General features: G+C 36.7%; 1 protein-coding gene across 10 annotated transcripts in view; it reads left to right on the top strand.

Annotated features, from left to right (window-relative positions):
- ERC2 (ELKS/RAB6-interacting/CAST family member 2) overlaps positions 1-24,719 on the top strand; it is a 420,178-nt gene that overhangs the window by 363,834 nt on the left and 31,625 nt on the right. The window lies entirely within an intron of this gene.

Here is a 24,719-nt window from a genome sequence, read left to right as displayed (position 1 = left end):
ACCAATACCCAGGCCATCAATAAGTTTTAAATGCCAGTTGCAGACTTCACAGAGATAATGACTTCAGTGTGTAAAGGTTTTGTTGTGGAGGCTGCAGTCTCACACATGGCGTGACAGAGTAAATATGCTAAAACCATAGAGAGCCCTTGCATAACTCGCCTTGATATAACAGTTTTTGTAATATGTTTCAAGGCATGGAATATTATTTAAAGGGACCCTGTTATGTAGGCTTAGGCCCAAAATGAAGCTATTATGAAAAGAATGTTTAGCAAAACCAGAAATATGTCCATGAAATTGTTGGAGTGGGAATTTCAGGGTAACCTCGCTTGGATTTAAAGTTGCCTGCATGACATTGCACTGTTGTTCTAGGGAATGAGAACCAGCAAATGAAAATACTGTTAAGTGAGAATCAGAAACGGAGCAGAATAAAGATGTTAGAAGGCTATTACGATTTTTATAACTTCTTAAAAATCTTACCTCATCCTGAGAAAGATGAGATGAAAAAAACTTTCCAATGTAGTGGTTCAAAGCAGCATATTTGACACAGGTAAAACCATGTATTTGCATTTTAATAGTATTTTTAACCTGATCACAAGTAAGTTCTTGTATTTTAAGTATTATAAAGGAAAGTGAATATGAAATAAGCTTTCAGATTTTGGCACATTTCAGTTTTACTGATGTTTCCTATTTAAAATTTAGCATTAAAAGCACACAAGAAATATGTTGATGTTTGCAAACAAAGTGTTATTTATAGACTTGGAACAGGAAGGAAAACATGGCCAGATTTGAGCTAAGACTTAGATTGTTGAAAGGCTGTTAGATAAATTGCATGAACCTTCTATGGAGCACAGGCCAGGAACCCAGGACTCCTTTTCCCAGCTGAGTGCCCAAATCACTAGGCTACAGACTCTTGCTCCCTCTTGTGTTCTTTCTCCAGCCCAATGAATCTTGAATTCTTTTCTGTACAATGAGAGAGCTTCAGTGGTAGAACTTTGATATCTCCCTCTCCTTGTCGCAGCATTTACTGCAGCCTGTAGCCAACTGATGGATCTGGAATTTAGCAGAATTGTCCACTCTGCTAAAGGACATTGCTGGGTCCTAGGCTGAGGAAGGAATGGGACCAGGGGATTTGGCTTCTGGGATGATCAGAGCTGCTGCTCATGTGCTGTTTTAGAAAGAAATAGCCCCTGAAGAATTTTGTAGGGAGTCCACATGGTTGGTGTTTATTAGGCTGAATTTGAGAGTGCCTGGTGGGTCAAACTTCTCAGATCAGCTGTGCAGCTCCCCACAAGAGCTCCCCACAGGACTGGGCACAAGCTGAGCCATGAGATGAAACACCCTGGCTGAGCAGGTAAAGTCTGGCCCTGAACAGAGATGCAGCTTCTGGTCTGGCCCGTGTTACCATCAAAACCTTTATGGCCATCAGAAATATCTCCAGGGTGGGGTAGGAGCATCTCCAGGTAGGAACATCTCCAGGATCATCATTTTGGCTACACGTCTAAATTCTTGTCTTTGAATTCCTATATTTTTAGGCTTTTAATTAGTTTAACTTAACAGCTCTTTTGAATGTAGAACTGAGGGATTTTATGAAACTGTTTTTCAAACAAAAGTTAAGTTTTAAAGAATGTGTTATAATTAGGCAAGATGACAGGAAGAATTTGTGGTTCAAAAGTGTATCAATAGTTATGAACCAGAGAGAGTGTGTTTTGAAGCTTAAAAATTGAAATTGCTTTGAACACATTTATGTTGTTCAGGCAGTGCTGTACAGCAGTGTGTATTTGATCTGAACTTAGGAATAGCCAACTAAATTGACTGCATTGCAGTTAACAAAAGTTTGTCAAAATTACTGACTTAATTTTTTTTGTCCCATATGTGTGTTTTTATGAAGTCCTGCAGTGCAGGCCCTTATTCATGCAAATGTATTTATCTGCCTCAGTGGAATTATTCTGGTGAATAAGTCAATGTCTAAGATCAACTAGGATGAGTCTGGTTTTCTTTTTAATAGGAATGCTACTTTTGAAAATTACATCTGTGCGTTATTTTTAGTCTGAAGACCTACAGACAATATAAAATTTGAACTGTTGATTTCCTTGGCAGTTTTTCTATGATTGTTTCTACCTGTTTAAAACTCTGGAGAAATAATGTGATTCATTACACATTACTTTCCTGGTAGTAGATGTATCACATAGTTTGGTATCCCAATGTGAGCTATTTCTGCTTTGTAATATGGTGAATTGGGGGTGGTGGAGATGGGAATAGAAACTTCTATTCATGACAGGTGCTTGGTTTTAAAGACAAGCCTTTTTCTGCTGTGCTAGTGTCCATTTTCATTGCAAGGGAATTTTTCATGTAGTAAGAGAACACTGAAGTAGGAAGGATGCAGTCTGTACCCAGTTCATGGTTTCGCTGCAGTTCTTTGGCAGTATTTCTGGTTCCACACACAGGACTTTCACTGTCCCATAATATGGCTTTAGCAGGGCTACCATTGTAATTTGGGAAGCCCTGCGTAAGGCAGCTACAATAAGGAAAAGTTGTGATCAATAAGCATCTTGATGGAGGCAGTAGTCAAATGCAAGAGTAGCTATAGAAGAGCAAGCTAAGAAAAACAGACTTGTAGTTCAAATCACTATTTCATTTGGGAACAGCATACTTCCAAGATTATAGATTGGAAGGGTAAAAGTAAATCACTGTAAATATGACTCATATGTTAGTGAAAGCCCACATTAAAGACCTTATCCTCCCAGCTATAAAAATATTCAACTTCATTCTGAGTTAGGTAAAAAAAAAAGTAGTGTGAATGCTGTTGTGTTTTCCCTTGATAATTTTACATGAAAACATTTTTAATTTTATTACATATTTTGTTATTTTTATTTTATAGGAGAGGTTGATTTGTGTATGATTAGTAGCTATGATTTCTCAGCCTTAAATCACTTGATATGTTGAGGAGGAAAAGGTCTCATGGCATGGTCTTGCTGCCCTCTTTTTAGTGTTGCCACAACGGTAAAATATTATGTACAAATGTCTGAATTTTTTTGCATATGCTCTTGGAAATACTAAAGCTAATAGGGATTTTTCCAAGTTAACAGAGTTTTTGATAGAAATTGCTTCTTTATCAAACCTAAAAGCTCTCTCGTGTCAAGGGTAGTTTAAAAAAATTCCTTTAAAAAGCTTTAATTTCAAATAGCAAATAAATAATTTATTGGAAATGGAACCGCTCAAAAAGAAACCTTGAGAGAAATCTGCATTACAATACCCAGAGCCTAATAGTTAGGGCATTATCCTTTAAGACATGCGACTTTGGTTCAATTTCCTTTTCTGAATCCAGCTGAATAGAGACTTAAATCCAGCTGAATATCTAATGCATCCAAGGCAACTGTCTTTACTACTGGACTATTGTCTGTAACAGGTTGGGTATCTCTGCTTTTGTGGAAATTGTGAAAGGATTTGTCCTAATACTAACAAGACCTTTCTGAAATCTTCAGAATTCTTATAGGGTGGGAAAGAACCTTTGTGCTTAGCTTTATTCATAACCCCCAGGCTCTGAAGAAATGCCTGTAATAATCATTATTTTATATGTTCATACCAGGCCACATTTGTTAATCTGGACTCTAAACTAAATCTCAATCTCAGACTTCACATAGAACTGTCTTTCCATGCCTCTGGTTATTCCTGTCAGCTGTCTCGGGTTTTTCTGGTTTTCCTATATCCATTCTTTTAACAGTTCAACCAAATCTGCCTGAAAGTAGCACTTGGGTTATAATAGTGAATTTAACACTATTTTTCAGTATAGCCTTTTGTATTCTTTGCACACTCAACTTTATTATGGTAAAATAACTCTGTGGTCACTGCTGAAGATACTTCTGGTTGAAATATCCACTTAATGAAAGAAAAAAAAAATTCCAAAACATGTTGAAAATTGCATGGTGGTTAGGACATTGTTTTGGAGTCTGCAGTGGTGATGGATACCATGAAACCAGAGGAATCAGGACTGTTTGACGGCCTGTCAGAGTGTAGGTATTCTTCTGAGATTACCAGAAGGGATCAGTTACCTTGGTAATGTGTCCACCAATATTTATTGTGTCTATTTCTTTACACAGGCTAGCAAACATTAATCATGTGGAAGTGTTGGTCATGATCAACTTGAGCTGAATTTAAATTGATGACCTAAAGGTTAAAGTCTCTGTATCCCATTACCTCTCCCTTGGGCTGTCCAGTCTCCCTACAATTGGGTTTAACACCACTTTTAGTTTATCACTATCTTTGGAGGAAGAGCACTCTTTAGAAGTGCTGATCTGACAAATACCATGGATGTCCTGATAGAAAAAACCCAAACCAAATCAATCTGACTTTTGCAGCTTGTCGATACTTTCTGAAGAAGATTCTGAACAAGTATTCAGATGCTGGACTAATAACTTCACCAGCCTGTTAGATAGCTTTAATCTAGTCATATGGGAACATAATGCAGTGTAGCAGCCCAGTGAAACATGAAACTATGAGAACAGCTGAATAAATTTAAACACAGTTTTGAACATTCTAACCTTTGTCATAAAAATCTGATAATGTATAAGAAAAACTAAAAATGCTTGCTTTTGGTTTTGTTATTTTGTACAGTAGTTGAGAAGACAGCATTTCTTGTGGCTGCTGACTTGAAAGCAGTGACAATTTCTAGCACTACTTTTTGCTCCATATGAAGTTTATTCTTTCTCACTCATTAAGGAATGAATCTGGTTTCTGTTTTATTCAATACTGTATATACATCTCACCCATAAATATTTAAACTGAGTAAATATAGAATCTTAAACATGGAATATGCTTTCATTCTAAACTGGTGGCCGTGGGGGAAGGTAAAAATATTTTATTCAAAGACCAGTGGTTCCTTTGGATGAAGGAAAAAAAAAAAGTGTTTTGTGCTTGCTGTAGGGCAGTGAACTTTTTACCAGATTATACCTTTATTGTTATAAAGTTCAGACTATAAAGGATCTGTAGGAAAGGGTTTGCAGATACTCACTTCAAAAACACATGGCTAGTATTCAGCCCCTATATCTGGGGCTAATTTAATTCTTCTTCTCCATTCAAAGTGCCTCTCTCCTGTCTACAAATGCAGAACAGATTCCCGGGTAATTTTCTTTCTTGGAAGTACCGTCATTTTTTTCCTAACTGGGAATAGCATGAAATGGAAATACATTTATGACTCTACTTAAAAACAAACACCAAAGAAAATAAAAGCAGGGATAATATGAAAGATAGTTCCATAACAAATTGATGCAGAAAAATGCAGAAATTTGAAGCATATTGAAAAAAACCCACATTTTCACTGGGAAGATTTCCTTTAACAAACTGATTTTTGGAAACAGTGTAATGTGGCATACCTAGGGTAGTTAATAAATTTTGGCTGAACTGGTGATGCCAGTTCATGGTTTTAATTTGATTCAGCAAGCAAAGTCCAATACATGTCTAGGTATGCAGCAGGCCTAGATCCTATACAATGAAGAGGGTTGCAAAATAAGAGTTTTATGAAACTGAATACAATGAACAGTGAATATTTAGTGCTTTAGTCTGTTATGACTGTGTGCCTCCTACGTGCATTACCCACTCTTCTTTCATTTACATTGTACAGTCACAAGTGCTGAGGGATATCAAAGTTACATCCTGAGTCCTGCTGAGGTTTTCTTGAAAAAAGTCATGCTCTTTGTTATGTTTTGGAGTCTAAAGTTCAAGCTGTTGCTTGTGTAGGTGGCAAAGGGGTTGGACCAGCCTCTTCCATAAAGTCTGAATCCTTTTGTGGGTATCTTGTTGAAATGTAAAATAAGCTTTGATTATAAAAGGTGACAAAGAAAGTTATGAACGTAGGACTTTGTGTTTACAAAGCAAAATCAGATCAAGCCTCAAAACAGAAATGTAAAGTAGATAATATTTTATTATTCATTATAAATATGTAAGTAGCTGATCAACATGAATCTCCTTTGGGGATTTTGATGAGATGACAGATTTTAAAGGAGAGAAAAAAAATCCACTCATTAATCTATTTTTATGTGTGGACCAAGACCTCAACTGGACAAGTAGGAAAGACTGTTTTACTAAATTTAATTTTGCTTCTAATTTTTCTTTTGTGTTTTTTCTCATGTGTAACAGAAACAGGAGGTAGAACAGTACTTTCAACAAGATTCACTGCCTCTTGTTGACCTTTTTATGTTAAACCTATGTTTATGGAGCACAAAAGCAAGAGATTTTTTGATTTGTGAAAGAAAGATTGGGATATGTTAGTTTTGCCTACTGTAATTAACATAATAAAGACTTTTTTGATGTAGAGTTTTTTTAAACAGCTTGGTTTGGAGCTGCCCTGTCAAGGTCTGCTGGTTGAAGTGTTACAGTAATGAATCCTCAATTCAAAGATGATTTCTTAGGAGTGTGGCTTTGTTCTCCTGTGCAGACTGACAGATACAGGGAGGACAAAACCTTTTTTTTTGGTGTTAGATCAATACTGTCATGAACATGCAAATACTTGTGTATGTTACCACAGCTCCCATAGAAGCACCATTCACATGTTGGGTTTTTTCTCCCACTTTGGTTATCTGTACTGGCCCACAAATTCAATCTGTGTTGGCACAGAGCCCTGGAAAATCAAGGCAGACAGAAACTGTCCTGTCATGTCTGTGCTTTTATTTTCCAACTCTTCAAATTGTCCTTCTGCTAGAATTCTCCACTTCTGCTTTGTGGTTACTTTAAGTACCTCATTTTACTAAATTTGTTAAGTGAATCTAGACTTCTGAGCTCCAAGTACCATTTTCACATGAACATAAACTTTTTTTTTTCCTCTTTGTGGGCATCTTAACTCTGCTGTGCAGAATGAAGTACAGTCCCTTTCTCTGTAGTTGTAATGTACTTCATCAGTTTCCAAAAGACAATAACTTGCTTTATTCCCATTTTATAAGGATTAATTATACTCAGAAAAAGCTCTCAAATAGCAAACAGAAAAGGAAACCAGATGTTGCAGAGTTATTTAACCAGTGTTATTTGCAGACAAATATTTAAGCTATGTGATTTAATTTTTTGTGGAACCTTTAGAAGCTCGCTAGTGAGTGAATAAAACATCCACAGTGTATGTGAAAACATATTTTACCTGATAGCATCATTTTTTCACCTTACTATTACAGGTAAATACTTTTTCGGCTCTTGGCAAGAAATTTGCAAAAGTATTTGATTAGAACAGGAACAATCCCCAAGGCATATTGTGTGTACAATCATAATTTATAAATAGGCTTTTGTTGCATAAAGCACAGTTGTGCATTTCCAACAGTTTCACTTTTCTGTGCGCTATTGAAATGGAGTAGTGATAAACCTTTGTGCAAATTTGTTTTTCTTAGAGATGCAGAATCAAATAATGAATCTTTAGAACAAGCAAGTGAATTCATCATCTGAACACAAATATTTATCTATGTTTCAATGAGACCAAGCTTCACTTCTGGAAATGCTGTTTTGCAAAACAGATGAGGTCAATTTCTCTTATACCAAGGGTTTCTATAGGCATTTAAAGGCATATTTAAAATATGGCATACCTTCCTAAAACTGATCTGTTTTAGCTAATTTTCATGTCCTTAGTACTGTAAGATTTGTAAGACACTATTTAAAATATGGCATACCTTCCTAAAACTGATCTGTTTTAGCTAATTTTCATGTTCTTTAGTACTGTAAGATTTGTAAGACACTGTTCTAAAATATGAAAGCTTTCTGTTCTAGACTTCATAGGCCAAACAAGAATATCACTTTTAATTTTCTTTTTCATCATTTCTACACTCTTGACATTGAAGAAATCCTGAACTGTGCTTTCTCCAAATTTGTCTTGCAGTTTTCCTCTTGAGTACCGAGAGCTTTTTGTCTGCCAACCCCTCCTGTCAAAGACAATTAGCCTCATGTCAGTAAGTGAAATTTTCTAAATGAAAAATGTTCCAATATTCCAGTTACTAATATCTCAACACTTGCATGGATATGGCTCATATTCAACTTTGTCTTCCTAATTCAAGGAAGCACCTTATCCTTATTTTCCCAGATTTGCTCTTTTAAAACTTTGTATTCAGGATTTCAATGTCTCCTTTCTTAGAGCCTCTAGTGACTCTTCATTCTCTTAGCTCCTTTCCCTCTGCAGCCTTTTCCAGTTGCAATATTCCTTCCAGGGTTTCAGGCTCATTTGGTTTCTTTTCAATCCAGCCTCTTTTCCCTTCTTTCCTCATTAGTAAGCTGGAGGCTCTTCAAACCCTCTTTTTTTCCAAACTTAAAACCTCACTTTCCCAGGTTACATCATTTCTCCTTCCTCTTCAGCCTTTTCCTACTGATCTCCAGTGGCCACAACTTCTGCCACAGTTGTGTTACAGAAACTTTCACTGTTCTCTTCTGACCTTACAATTTCCTGTTATTTGGTCTGTGAAAGTGCTCAGCTTGATGGACTTTGCACTGAACATAATCAGAAGAAAAAAAGTATGTAGTTTCTGTCATCAGAGATGATAATAATCTGTTCCTATTTTTAAAACACCATTTCCTGTTTATGGAAACCCATTATTGCTGACAGGTTATTGCAAAGAGGCATAATTCTGAAATATCCATCAATTTTTAAGAAGTTTCTGCTTTCTTATTTTTTTTTTAATTCTATGCAAGATTCTTTGCTTTATGTAACTATTGCCCTTGTCTAAATGTAATTTTCAGGATGCGATGATAAATGTTTAATGGTTCTTGTAAAACTCTAACATTGTCAGTTACAAAGTTTAGTGAAACACCAATGTTTTCATTTGATCCCAGCACGCAGGAATGTCCAGCTTTCATCACAACAGGATTGTTTAGTTCTGTAGAAGTCTAAATACTCTGCCCTTGGGAGATACCTCACTTTCACCTGCTCCTAAATTCAAAATTATGTGTTCAGCCAAAGCATGTGGGGGAGGGTTTAACAATCTTTCTTTTTCTTTAACAGACGTCTTTGATATGGGACAAAATCCCTTCAATGTGAAATAAATCAAAGCCTAAGAAGCTATTAAAAACCCCTTTAATTTAAATATATCCAGTTCTAGATAACAAAAGAAAATGTTCCATCCTGCCCTCGTTCTTTCTTTCTCTATTCAAGATGTGATTTTCAGACAAACAGTTCTATTGGCTACATCATGAGTTTCTAATCACTAGCACTTCTGTTGATGAATGAAAAGTAGTGCTAGGTAAATTTATTTAGAACACATTATCAGTAAAAATATTTAGACACATTTATCTTGAGCAAGAGGTATAACCATCAAAGTCAGTAAGTTAGATAAAATATTATCAAAGAGCTGAAAGTTTCTCATCTTTCCTAAACAATTAACAGAATCAGTTTAATTCATGATGTCAGAAAACACTTAAAACTGTATAGTACAAATACAGCCTTGATTTACTTGTGCATAAACAAGAGCTGTTGTCATATTCACCAAGGTGCATTTGGCTTATGCCTAAACAAGAACTTTTTTTAATAATGCCCTGTTTATCTTTAAGAAACATAAGATGTAGGGCCAAATCAGATTTTGCTCGAAAGGAATGAAGGAATGCATAAATAAATGTATTAGTACCTAGTTGAACAATATTGTTTTCAGTTCTGTAGGATTTTTTTTAAATAATGGTTGAGAATATTAGCAGGTAAGCTCTTCCAGAAAATATGGTTAAAAAAGGAGCATGAGGCAAATATTACATTACTAGAAAAATTTTTTTGCAGAGAGCAAGAGACAGAAAGGAGGAAACAGATACTGAATTGTTTAAAATTTATTTTCCTAGTCCTTGTACAACCAAGACACCCCAAAATAAAAACCCTACAGAAAGCTCATGCAAGCCTGAGGTATATTGTAACTCTGAAATCTTAATCCATACATCTTAAACCAGAAAATATCTTGGAATATTCTGCCTAGAATCTCTACACCTTAAACCAGAAAATATATTGTAATATTCTACCTAGAAAATGTATTGGAATATTCTGCCTATGGAATAACAAGAGTTTGTCATCTGGGCTCAGAGTTTTCCCTTGGTACAGAACTCTTATTTTTCTGTCTTCCTAATCTGATATTCGTTTGGCTGGGGAACATTTATCTTTTTAGAAAATACCTGTAACAATTTTTCTGCTTCTTTTCTTCCCCCATTTTTTTTTCACTTCTGACAGTATAAGTACTTCATTGGTTAGACTTTGTTTTTAAAACAAGAAGTAATTCTGTTGTCAGTAGATGCTGCCCTGCTGGCACAGGTCTGTGCATTATTGGTGGCCTTTTTATACAGCATCAGACATCTAAATCTTGGGTGTCTCTTCCTGATACTAGAAAAATGCCAATTAAAGAGGTGATGATTGGGGAAGACCTAATTAACAGAGGTCTCATCATGAAACTAAGATATATTATAGATTAATCTTGCTGCCCGCCCGCCCTCCCCTTCAGATTGCAGACGCAGATATAAAACTTAAAGTGTCACAAGGTGCAAAGTGATTTACAGAGGGAGTTGTGTGTCCAGGCTATGAATATCCATGGATTTGATAGCCACAGCAGAAGATAATACTCTGTAATTATGGACAGAACTGAAGGGAATTCTTATGTGCCTAGTTAAGAGAGCAACTGTGAATTCATGTCTTCGTGTCTTAACATGAGGTATAAGGGAAAAATCCTATTTAAGGGATTTTTGCCTTCATCTTGATCAAATACTTGCTACTGGGGCTCAGCAATGACAAAATAGCAGAAAAACATGTCCAACTTATCCCATGTTTAAAATACTGGTCAGATAATGAGCAAAAAAGCATAACCTGATATTGTCTTTATATATAATTAATTTATAAAATGGAGAAGAGTGAGGAAAATAATTAATGCTAAAATGTATGTGACATTTATTCCTGTGAGTACTGTGGACTTTGCAGGTCCCAGATGATTTTGTGCTAGGTTGCTTTGTAAATAAAATAAGTGCCTTGTCAGCCCACCTACGGACCAAGAGGTCATTGCATTATATAGGATACAAAAAAATGTCTTTATCAGTGATCCTGATAGTGTAAAAGCATGGGCTGGCGTATGCAAAGAAGGTCTGTGTGTTTGTGTGTGCAGTGAGCAGGGCTGCTGTGTTTGTGTGTGTACACAAACATGTTCATTGGTGTACACATGCCAATTCAGCAAGCTTAGACAACACCATGCAAAGAGCTGTCAGAACTCGTTTCCAGGTTCCAATCCTGTTTACAGCCTCTGGGCATTATTTTAATGTAAATAACAAATGTGGGGGGAGAGGGGAGGGCCAAGATTTCCACTATGGTTCCTTACTGAGGGCACTTTTCACACTGCTTTATAAAATGGTGAAGTTATTGCCATGATGGACAGCACTGGACAGGACATGGCTGATGTGTCAGCTTCCAGTTTGACAACTGCTGTTTGATTGAATTGGGCTTTCTAGAAGTCTAATCCAAAGCTTGCCCTGCAGTGATTTTTGTCAGACATTCCCATTTCCTAGTATTTAATATATTTTTTTCCATGTTTATTTTGACCGTATTTTTATAGGGTTTTTTCCAGTTTTTGCTTTCTGTTATTTATGCCAGTCAGAACTTCAGCACCTCCCCTTATCCTCATATTGAGAGATTTACTGTTCCTATAGAGAACTTAGAGTCATTTTACACATATACACCCATATAGGAATTTCTCTGATCACTGAAGCCTTGCATCTTCCAGACAACATTAAACTCCTCACAATCTAACATACAAAATCAGTATGTGTAATTTCAAGCAACATTTTCAGTAATGAGTGTTTATTCAATACCGAATGTACAGAAATGTTTCATTGGTCAGACTTTAGTCTTTTAACTTGCATATCATAAATAAAATAGTTAATAAAAAGTGAGTCTTGCTGATACCCTAAAGAGGGTCCATTTTATATGACCTTCTTCTCCACTGTAGGTAAGATTTGATACAAGTCTCTTACAAGATTTGAGGCATTTCACATCTTTTAATAAAGTAATATGAATGGAAATTTAAAGAGCTCTCTAGAGAAACTGTTTCATCAATTAATCAGAATTTATCACCAATGAAAAACTTGATGTAAAATTGTTACTTAATGTTTATAAATGTATTTGATACAAAATGCCTATGCATGAAATGAATTTATATTTATTTAACATTGAGTCTACATTTAGATTACATTTATTTTAGGATTCAGGAGTTATACAGAGTATAGTAATTGTTTTTTCTTTCAACGAGAGAAAAATATAAATTGAAGGTCACTGAGGTTGCCAAATTCTTTAGTTACACTTACTTATTTATTAAATCCATTCCCAACATGACTTAAGAATATAATAGTTAAAAAATAAAAAATAGTGTTTGGCAACTTTAAATTTGAATGAGACCAGGAATGATTTATTGTAGCACTGAATCAATGCCAATCACAGAGCCATCTAAATCCTTCCCTGCTTTTGTGTCATTCACAAGGAAAGCACTTATTATCTGTTTTCAATTTCTAGTCTGCATTCCTGTTCTATACCCTCAGTTTGGATACAGACGGTCTGGAAATATCCCATGGCAAATCTGAAGTTCAGATTTGAAGCTTACAGATTAATTTTTTTAATTCCTCATAAATCAGTTAGTAATTATTAATATTACAGCATGAAACTAAGCATTAAGAGAATATCTAAATTATAAAATACAGGAAATTAACTGGTACATGAGTTGCATTCTTTCTTTCAGGGTAGAAGGGCATAGCATGACTATCAAAGCTCAGTCATGTATGACCACCAATGAGCACTGTGCCAAAAACATGAACAGTTCTGCTGTGCCGTGGGGATGGAGCTGCTGGACAGGTAGCTGTGAGTAAAGGACGTTCCTTCAAAAGCTTTTAACTTAGCACCACCACGGGATATGTGGTTAATAACAAAAACAGCTGCACAGCCATTCTTGGATGCCATAATTAAACTGATAAATTTGCAGTGACAGATATCTGTGATGAAGGATTCTGCCATTAGTGGATTTTTTCTTTAGTGATCATCTGTATACCTACAGCATCTGGCTGATGAATAAAGCTCCAAGCTAAAAATACACTCGGCATTTTTTTATGGAAGTAAAAAATAGCTCTATTTTGGTTTAGAACTTTGTTAGGAAATACTTTCAAACAGCAAAATTGGTAGTTTTTCCTACCTTTTTGGTGAACTGCATAGTTTTAAAGGAAAAATCTGTCACCAATGTTAGTTTTGTCATCACAAATCCCTGCAACAAACATAGAACAATCCCTGTACAGACACAGAACAAGTTATTTTGAAGAAAAATTACTGCTGTGTATATGACATAAGAAATTGCTGGAAAAATCACTGAATACTTAGTGTTATGGCTTAGATGGGAGTGTGATTTCTTTTATCTCCACAACTCAACTTGTGTTTTAATGGATATAAAATTTTCTGAAGCAAGAACCATGTCCATTATTATAAATTCTTTGCATTATTACCAGGTAATTTTCAGATGTCAGCTATATTTCCCATTCCCTTTGCAAAAGGATGGTCACAAACTATTTTGAGGGCACAGAGGGCTGTGTTCAGTGTATGCAAGTTTGTGCTTCCACTGAACACCCTGAAAGTTCTTTCCTGGAGCAGTATTGAACTGCTGACTGCTGATCAGAGGGTCACGTTCATCTCCTGTGTCCTGGAAGTTGTCCAGCTTCCGAACAGACACTCATAAATTCAGGGAGTCTGTTCTAATTCTGAGAGCAGCTGGAAACTGCAGTAGCAGATGAGAGCTTGGACTGGCTCATGGGGAAATAAGGTATGCAAAGGACAAGCACATTAGTTTGAGATTACTTTAGTTAACCAAGTAAGGAAATGTTCCTTGCTCAGTTAGGATTGTCCACAGTGATGAGGGATTTTCCACAGTAAGGATGACTGCTTTGGCTAATGGGTTCAACCAATGTTAATATCTGGATTTGAGTTGCTTGGGGTATTTTCTTGGTTAGGAGTTTCTTCTGTTGCAAAGGTAATTAGCAATTAATTTAATTGAAATAACAAATGTAGTAAATGACTGTAGAATTTTAGGAAAACAATTTTAGCAGGTACTTATATCTGGATTATGAACCATACTGGTATATTCTTTTCCTAATTGATGTATAAAGCGGATGGATGGATGGATGGATTCAGGGGTTTTATTTTAAAATTTCCCTATTCTTTAATGATAAATCAGTGCTGCTTTTGGAGAGAGTTTTTTCAGCACTTTGAATTGCTTCCAACTCTTGTTCCTTATTGTCATGGATCAATGTGGTCTGTATTTTACAAATCTTTCTTTATTGGTGGTCATTACAAACTATTCACATTCTTCTTGTTATGATATGTAACAAATTAGGAAAGTAAATGCCTTAGGCTAGATGGAAATCTGTAATAAGTCATCATACATACATCATAAATGCTGTGATCGTGATTCAGAAACCCTGTGGACATTCTGGCCTGAAGTATTTTGGGAAATGTTTCCAAAATCTGCAGTGCTCTTTTCTTCTTCCAGATTAGTGGTTTCTCTCAAAATGCAGGTTAACTTTCTAATTCTTTTTCCCAGTTCTATGCTAAACTACTGATGTACTTCAAAATTCACTGTGCATGAAAGCAAAGCTTTTATAAATTATTTGTATACAAAGATAACCAACAACTAAGCCATGAGATTACAGATGCCATAGTGTCATTCCAAGCAGTCACCCATACAAAAGGTGGTGTGGTGCCAGTTTCAGAGAACCTAACGTGAGGTGCAAACTGCAGAGTCCAGGGGAGCAGGGCTGCAGGGCTCCAGCTCTTCTGGGAGCCCAGGAGGTACCTGCTCTGGGTGATCACTCTTGGTCACTTCTCTGCTGTCCCCTGAGCAGTGGGAGCTGCCACTCCCTGTGCTCTGGCTGTGCTGGTGACAGCCCCTCTCTCCATCTCTGTTTCCCAGCATCATCAGTACTGCTGAAGTGCAGGATTCCTTCAGCACCTGTGCTCAGGAGGAGCTGGACAGTTGCTGGAGCTGCCTTTTGCCCATGGAGCAGCAGCAGGAAAATGCAGGTTCCCCTTTCCCCTGAGTGTGAGGCAGGGCTGTGTCCCACGGGAGTGTCAGGAAAGCAACACCAGTGCATCCACAGAAAGCTAATCATCAGGTTGGCCTGTGCTTCTGAGAGATTGCTTTGTAAGCAGTGTGACATCTTGCTGTGGGTGTTAGAATACTTGTGACATTCTGTAAGCCAAGAGTTCTGTCTGGGTGACACCATGACTAAAATGTTGTACCTCAGCACTGCCCCTGATTGCCTGCACAAGTGCCTCTGTGTGTGTGTGGCTTTCAAACTCTTGTAGAAAAGTGCCTGGGCACACAGATAAGAGAGAAATCTGCTTCCTTTCCCTATGATTCGATATTTGTTGCTAGTTTGGGCCTCAGTGTCTCCTAGTGTATAAAAATTATCTTTACATGGGGATAATTAGGAACATTTTTGTTGAAAAATTGAAATTTGTTTCCAAAAAAGAGTTTTGAAGGATGCTATGCAGTGTGCAGATTCAGGTCAGACTCGGTGAACAGATGTGCACTTTCTCTGAAAAAGAGTTTTTTGAAAAGTTTTAAACATTTGTTTTGTTCTATAGATGAGGCAAGTTAAGATAAATTCATAGACAAGCACAGCAGTTTTTTTACCACAGTGTTGAACCTTGTGTGCACAAACCAGCACATACTTTTGCATTTTTTTTTCTCTTAATATGTCTAACTTTACTGCATGTTTGTATGAATTTACATACATTTCATATACATATGGTCTGTCATTTAATTCTCTGCTGCGTCATTACACAAGAATGCCAAAGCTGATTCTAATTGTTCAGCAAACTAAAGGAATTTAGGGAGGTTGCCCAGAAATTCAACGTTTCTTAAATAAAATACATATGTATTTTAAACCTTTTAACAGACACGTTCTGTGCCATACCCCCTTTACTAATATTAAAATAAGGCTTATCAGCACAAGCTGCATAAGGTTGTGCTGCTGGAGCCAAATCCTGGGATCAGCATCCAGGCCACGAGCCTGCAATCAGTTACACTTATGTTGAACTTCATGCACATTTGTCATTCTTTTGAAATCAGCAGGATTATTCACCTCCATAAGACAAGTATGTGTGGAACCGATTCCGTGAGCAGACCCTCCATTTTTATTGGCTTTGTTATGAATCTCAGAGCAGGAAGGAAAAAAAAACCCAAAAAACAAACCAACAATCTGCATTAGGAGCAGAGAATTTAGCTGCTAGGGATCATGCTGGAGACAAAACTGTGGCACTCAGGGTGCTGGTGTCAGTGAAGGAGAAAGGGATCACACAGCCGACACGCATGGCCAGTGGTGGGAGGTGTGTGCTGGGGATAAAAGAGATTATGGGAACAGGAGAGCTGAAAGTTACTCCATTGGTTCCCTGGCTGAGCTGAACCTTTTGAGCTCCTGTGAAAAATCACAAGCACATCACGAAATGGTAGGAATGGCAGGGAAACAGTAGAAGTGTAGAAGGAAGGATTATACAGGGGATTTTTTAAGTTTTCAAGTTCATAACATCTGTATCTAGTAAATATTGTGATCCCTGAGTTTCCCAAGCACTTTAATTGAACCTGCAGAAGGATGTTTTTTGGCTCATCCTAAATGATAACATTAATATAAAGTAGGAAACATTTTATCTTCCCTAGACACTTATTTTTTTTCAACACTTCTGGAAGTGCTGTATGCATTTTCAGAGTCATGCGCAGTAGTTTTAGAATCTTTTGTTATCTGTGCCAGTATTTAGCAATAAAATTTTAAATGCATATGCAAGTATGATGTTAATGATCTAATTTCCTTTGATCCTTGAGAATTTATTTTTTTTGCATATTTGGGATTGAGTCTTTTCATAATAACATGCAAGCCCTCCCTTCACTGCCCAAATGAAAGTCCAATAGCAGCTCTGAGGAGGTTGGACAGGCTAAATGAAATCTTGCTGCATTGGATGAACGTAACTGCTGCAGGTAATTAACGCTTTTCATTTTGAAGAATGAGTTCAAGCACTTGAGGGAAGTTGGAACAATATTTTAGGTTTTATTCCAACTAGTAACATAGAAAGGAAATGAAATAAGACTAATTTTATTTTCCATTTTTGCTGTCTCTCCTCTCTCTCTGTTCTTTCTCTTGTTGAAAAACTATTGTCATTTATGTCATTAAAACACAGAATTATTGCCCCCAGACTTTCAGTGAACCACAGCTGTTGACCTTTTTTGTCAAAAGCTTTGAATACAAAGCTACATTGGGAACATTTGTAGCCTGTGGACCATGACAGTACTGTAGACTTCTCTCCTGTCCTAACAGAAGAGAGTGCCAGAGGGTGTACTCACATAGTGACTACATTATTTTCTGGCAATTGTGGTAAAGATTTCCTTGCTTTGGGTTTTTCTGCCTCCTCTCAAGTGTACAGTCATCCTTCAAACCTATTATACCACCTTCTGAATGCTGTGGCTTTGTCCCTTAGGCTACATAATCCATTGTGTAAAATGTTTACCAGTCCTGTACAGATATTAAATTAAGCATTGCAGCTTAATATGAAGTGTATAGATACTTGAAGCTGGATTTAGAAGACATTTTGATTTCCTTCCTGTGTAACAGTAGATTACATTCAATGGGAAAGAGAGTTAAAAATTAACCTTTTATACACAAAGGGTGCTAATTTTCAGTGAAGACCTATGAATATTAAAGTAAAAAATAGTGAATACTAAGCATGTGAAAAATTCAAGATGTCTTCACTGAAATATGCCATAAACTATTTTATTTTTCTGGCTGAATAAAATAAGCACTTGTGAGCAGTGCACACCAGCTGCTGCATCTGTAGGGAAACCAAGTACTTTCCCACAGTACATGCTGTATATTTCATTCTTGCAGCATTTTATTTTGACAGGTAATCTTCATTCTTCTGCATATGGAGACAAAATTTGGAGGATAAGTAAAAAGTAAAGGCAATATTCAGCGTGTTTCACCGTTTCTGTGAATTTAAGTAGAGCCATATTTTTATTGACAAATATGAGCACATATAAAGCTCTCATAAATACATAGTCTACATGTGGCATGAAATGTCACGTTTGGACCTAATTTCTTCCTTCTCTGTGCAGCTGATATTAGTCTTTCTCTTGTGAGTGTATGAGGGAAGCAGAAAGGGTGGCAGTGGAAGGGAATTCTGCTTTTTTTCTTAGGCTAATTTTCTCAGTGAAACTTGATCTGTCTTGGTTACATTTATGAGATTTTGTGAACAGAGAAGGAGAAATGTGATGTGAATGCAAAAATCATGCATTTTCAATGCAATTCATTAGATTTCACTGCAACTTATATACAAAAAAACCCCAAACCAAATCCTTTCATAACTGAGGTTTCTAAGCATTACCATAATTGTAAGCATACACTTATTCTAAATAGTCTTCCCTTAGAGAATAAACAGGTACATTTTTTTTGAATCCACAGTCAAGTCCACTTAGAGGTGTAAGGAACAGAAATTGTAGTTGCAATTCAACTGGTATTTTGAAATTATTCTGGCAGAAAAGAGGCTGCCTTTCAGAAAACTGTTTTCTATACACTTCCCCCTCCCATCCCCCCTTTTCTATAATGGGACAATACACTTCTTTCAGCTGAGCCTCCAACTTCTTGAATATCCTGAAAATCAAAATCAGGATTAATGCTGGAAATGTATGCACGTATCCCAGAAAGTTTAACCTGTGACCCCACAGGCTTTTGGTCACCCCATATCCCAGGAAACAATGCTAGGCACATCAGGCCACAGTGATTAAACAGGAATGCAGGCTCCTCTGCCTTAGGTAAAAGCAAAGAACTCCAGCAATGTCCAAAAGACTTTGTAGCAAAAAGGATGAAGGGCAGCAACAGGCACTAAAGACATGGTTTAAGACCGTTTAATCCAATAATATTTTCTAAATTTACAGCAATTTTACTGAAAGACCTGAGTGTTTGAAATGTCCACAGCTATTTATAATTCTGTTCTACTCTTATAGAGGAATATAGTAGTTAAGAATGTAAATGGCATCAGATTCCTCAAGGGTGTGTGATAGGGTGTGGATCTCTGGCTGACGATGCACTTCAAAGCCCAGGGATGATTGAGGGTTCCTCAGTGCTGAAGACTGTGATGGGAAAAGGGAGCAGGAGCAGGACAATTGTTCAGGACAACTGTTCCTGACAATAATTCTGTATAAAGCCCTTATGTTGAGTCAGATTTGTGGCAGTATTTGAGCAGAAAAAGTATGTTGTTTCCACTCATATCCATCTTCTTTTCCTAGTTTAATAAACTGTTATACTAATAAAAGGTACAAATTTCTTCCTCTTCTTGTGATAGCTGACATAGTATATCTATTTTATTTCATTGTAATTTCAGGGAGAATGACACAAATCCCATTATAGGAAAGGAATAAAATGCTAGTTGTATATATTAATTTACCTGTATATTCTTTGTAATACACTAGGACACAAAGGGAGGGTATATTCATATTCAGATTCATAATATGAGCAATAGAACATTTTTTGAGCACATTAGATGCAAAAACATTGGAAACTATTAGTCTGATTTAATTGTAACCTTTTGCCAAAAACATTAACACATTACCTTTGAAGAGTAATTGGTATAAAGAATATCCTCAAAGAGGAGCATTTCCACATGCCTAGGCTTTATTTTGCCCTCATTAAACTTTGTTCTGAGTTGAATATTTCCTGTCTATAGCATAAGGATTATTCTTGTTCTGCAAACATCTTAACCTATTAGTTTTGTCACATTATGTTCTCTGATGCCTTTTCCAGATGTATATCAGTTAAGGACAATCAAAGGGAATGTTTAAGCCCTTTAATGTTTTCAGGTTTGCCTTTCTCCTTTGTTTAACCAGACAGGTTGGAAACTCGTTCGGGTCAGCCTGTTCAACAGGTGAAATGGGCCCATTTTTAAGCATTAATTGCTTTCAGACTGAACAGGAATATGTACAATATGTACAGTGCAACTGAAGTTCAACATAACCATGAATTAAGGACTGATGAATGCTAAGAATGGAAGGAACCTTGGGCAGTACTGTCATCTACGTTACTTTTAGTCCCAGCTTTGACTGAAGGACTCACTTAAGGAAATCCTGCTAGTTTAGCATCATCTTTATGCATTTTTGTGTGACCCTGGCTTACAGTTTTTCTCAGCAACTTTGAATTGATACTTTTTTTGAGTTAGGCATTAGCTGCATGTGCATCATGATGAATCCCTGGTCATTAGATGCTCAGACTGGATAAAATCAAGGCTTGATGCTTTTATCAATTTGTATCATAGTCAAATGAACTGATGCCATTGTCTATGAACTGGATTTATTTCCCCATTAGCTCAAGATCAACCAGATCCTTAGAAGTCAAGATGATGTCACAAAATGGAAGATATATGAAAATTAAAGTCTAGACCTACTATCTCTCTTTCTTCCCTCTCCCTCCCCTCAACATCCTCTTTTCCCTGCCCACATTATCTCATGAACTTTGCTTCTCACCATAAATTTGTCTGATACTGACATTTCCAAGATAGTAAGTCTAGACTTCTGGAAACTCTGGAGACAAATGAAAAAGTCATTGGGGTGGTTCTTAAGTGTCTTGGGCAGTGTTCCCAAGGCACCTTTGACAATCAGTATTATTTCCCATTTCCACTCTAGAGTTAGAGGTCTTCTCCATTAGCTTCTGCCTGAAGCTGACCCTATGGACCAGCCAAAGCCCCTGAAAGGGATTTTGTGGGTGTGTGATCCAGCAGGACTTCTCATGCCCTCTGTAGTCTAAGGATCTTTCAATTTTATTTGTTTTTTCCCGACCTGTGGGTTCCCACTGCTGGGAAATAATCCTGGCCACACAAAGCTTGGTAAAGGACATTGGCTGGTTTTCCTGCCATTGATCAGTCACTAGCAGCAGGTGTTAGACACTCTCTGCACATGAGGTACAACCTCTGCTGTGAAAGCAACTTCACCTGTTGTTACCTGGGGGACCTGAATTTGATGGGTTTGGACACTCTTGTGCAGCCGTAACAAATGCTTTGGCTGGTACTTAGCAGGATTTTATTTGGGTTTTAGTTTACTTGTTTCATAACAGCTTGTAAAGTGCTGACAAAAGCCAAAGGAGCAGAATTGCATGAGGGGAGATCTCTTTTGAGAGAGAGAGCTCAAGGGCCACAAGAAGGAGTCAGGCTGCCTGCAGACGCACAATGTGCAAGCTCATTAAAAATATCTCCCTTGTTAATGTCTTTTATCACTTACTACTAACGAGCCTTGGACAGATAGAGCTTTAAGGGATGACTTATATTTTTTTTAAAGGAAGAATTTTATCTGACAGTTACTGGGTTTGAAAGTTATAGTAGAGCATCTCAAAGCCTTGGCTAGGTTCTCCTTTTTTCACAGATATTATATTGTTTTATGATTAAATAATGTATAGAGATGAATATTCCAAGAGGTCAATTCTTCCAGGTATCAGATGTTTTCTGCCAACTAAAGAATTTAATTTTTGGGACATGAAGAAACACTGCATACCACAAGTGTGGCAAATGTCACATTTCCTTTTGTGAACTGGAATTGAATATAAATAAGAGTTAATATATAACTCTTTGGATGTGTATTTCCATCCATTCTGAAAACTGCTAATTGCCAATGACTGCATGTTTAGAAGTATAAAATTGGGTAATATAATGATTTCTTCTTTTCAAAACCTACCAGCTCAAATGATTTAACAAAGTTTTCAACTCTACTGTGCTTTTTTCACAATAAGTGTCCACTATATATTGCCCATGTTACACATAGTACACTTGAGTATAATTTTAAAGATGTTTCAGAGGTGTGTTTGAGTGTCTGTAATGTACTCACTGGTGCATAGAGATTTGGTTCAGAAGTGACTGACTGTGCACAGTCTGCTGGCAGTAACATCAGTAGCATCAGCAAAGCCCTGCTCACTTAGATTTCCCTGATGTTAGATGTGTTTTTCCTTCTAGTCAGCACCGAGGAACCTGTGCAAAAGCTTTGATTCATCTGTCTGTGTGCTGGTTTTCAACATGTGTCTTTGGATGCACCAGTTCCTCTTGTATGTGTTCTGCCCATGCACTCCTTTGACCTTTCTGGGGAGGTTGATGGATGTGTTTTTAAGTATCTGCAAGTGAATTGTAATATATGCTAAAATTATATATTTTTGCAATATTTCTGCCAAAATGAACTACAGTGGATGGCTTGTGTCCACATTACTTTGGAATGTGCATGCTCATAAAATTTTACACCGGACATTTGACATTTTGCCAACATTCATTTGCTATCACATCACCATCACTTCCTACTTTAAACTTGTTAGTACCAAGTGCATGTACAGTCCTTGGGACATGGTGCATTTGGAGGGGAAGGGGAGATGAAGTCACAGAGTCTGTATGGAGGTCTATATGAGCAGCACAGCAGTGTTTGGGTTTTGTTCATCCTGCCTTAGACAACTGCACGCGATGGGTAAAAAAATCCATAAGTAAACCTTCTGGTATTTCTGGTATTTGCATTCTAAGAGCTTATCTCTCATTAAGTTAAGGAAAATTTTTGCTAATAACTAGTGAGAGCTTCATTAATATGCACATAAGGTGTACTCCAGGAAATTACAGGTCAGAGGCGTCTGTTATCGGAAGAATACAATGAAAAGACCTGTTCTCATTATTCTTTTATTTAAAACAGTATTTCTTCCTAAAAATAGAATTATAGCTAGAGAATAATTTGTAACTAACATTTTGGGATTCTGCAACAGAAGAGAGTAGCAAAATTGGTATTGATTGTAACACTTAGAATTCAGTTGCACATTTTCATTTGGCAATTACCTAAGCTGGATTTTTTGATCATAATTCTTTTGTATTCAGGTTCATAGCATAGGCTAGGGGCACTCAATACAAAATAATTTCAATTAATATTTGTGTTATTTTTGAACTTTGAAGGCATTTCTACTCTTCTACTTTACAAAATGTCTTTTAATTGTTTTTTTCAAAATGTATAAGGTTATTACTGTTGGACCTGATCTAGATATGCCATATGGGAATTCTGCCATACACCTACACATTCATACCAGCAAAGATCTACACATCCACAGGGGCTTTCAGCTGGCAGGAGGATCAGATGGGCTTTTCTGGAAATGTACATTCTTCTTGTCAATATGACCTTTAAAGGAGATGGACTTATAAGCCCTTAATAGTAAGGTATTCTCAGTAGTAGGGGATATTTTGGAAAGAGAAAATTGGATTCTGAGAGGAAAGCATATGGAGTTAGGAGGAGAGAAAAAAAGTTTGTATTAGTTTGAAATAAAAGGAAAATATAGAGATAAATATAAGAGGAAATATGAGAAATAGAAGAGGAAATAAAAAAGGAATGAATGATCCCTAAAGTTTCTGATGATTCTTCAGTTGTCCAAATTTTTGTACTTTACCTGAACCATCTAGACTTTTATACTGAATTTCTATATTACATCTGTATGAGCTCATACTATAAGAAACAGAAGTACTTGAAAGAAAATGAATAAACAAGTCTGGTCTTTATTAGCAAAAGAAAACAAAGGACTAAAGCAAAATTAATCCCCTTTGTAACCATATAAAGTTAAGAGGCACAGCGTTATGAGACAAACAGCAGAACAATTACATCTGAAGTCTGTAATAAGATTTACAGCATTATATTTGAAGTAGCTTAAAACCATATTTATGAATGTTTTGCATTTTATATTAATCTTATGAAAAGATATAATTTTTCCAAGGTTTCTGTACTTCAGGAGTAAAACCTGTAGAAAAAGATAACTTGCTGCCCTGCAGTCAGTTCAAAAGTTCCTTCTAACCCATTGTTGCTGGGTTTTGCTATTTAATTGCATTTATTTTGTGCCATGCAGTCACTGTCTGCTTTAAAGATAAATGCCAGAAATTGTAAGAGAGTCCACATTTCCTATGTAATGTTCTGTTGCTGACTTACCTCTGAAAACACAAATGCTTCTTGTAGTGGTCTTGGGCATTTTAGTGGTCTTTCACTATTTCAGTAACAGGCATGTGAGATAGAACTGGTTGAATGCAGGAAGGGATTGTAACAAAACCAAATATATTGTTTTTTCTTCTGAAACCCATGATAAATTCCTTGTAGATCTTTTTTAGGCAGAAGCTTTTCTCTCTACTTTGCTTCTGGAAGGCATCGACCTCACCCTTCTTCATGGGTTCTTCCTGTGGTAAATAGGCTGTGGATAAAATATCAAATGCCATTTATTGCCACAGAGTTTGAGGGATTGAAAAACTGCAATACAATTCTGTCCAGGATGAAGGATAGCAGGGGTAAAATTCAGGCTTTGGTAGGATTTGGCACACTGCAACAGGGAGGCTGAGAGTCCTCTAAAGCTCATACAGCCTAAAGCCAGCCCTAGGTCTTGACCAGGAATTATGCAAGTGCAGTGGATATCTTCTTTCTTCAATGTCTTTGGAAGTAAATAAAATCTCCATGGGCTATTCTGAGAATGAGACAAATTCAAGTTAAATACCAACTGCATTATGTGTTTTAAATCATGGGTGGGTAACAGTAAATATTATGTAACTATTCAATTTTGGATAAAAAAGCAATGCCTTGCTATTCCCTTGTTAGGCCCTCATTCCCTGGGGTACTGAACACTCATTTTCTGTAGTAATAACTCAGCTCATTAATTTCATCAAATTGCATCAGCTAATACATTTTATTTTGCGTAGTTTA

The sequence above is a fragment of the Passer montanus genome, unplaced genomic scaffold, assembly GCF_014805655.1.
Source record: "Passer montanus isolate IOZ18808 unplaced genomic scaffold, ASM1480565v1 scaffold9, whole genome shotgun sequence".
Lineage (NCBI taxonomy): Eukaryota > Metazoa > Chordata > Aves > Passeriformes > Passeridae > Passer > Passer montanus.
The sequence above is the reverse complement of the archived record's forward strand: the minus strand, read 5'-3'. Positions and strand labels throughout refer to the sequence as shown.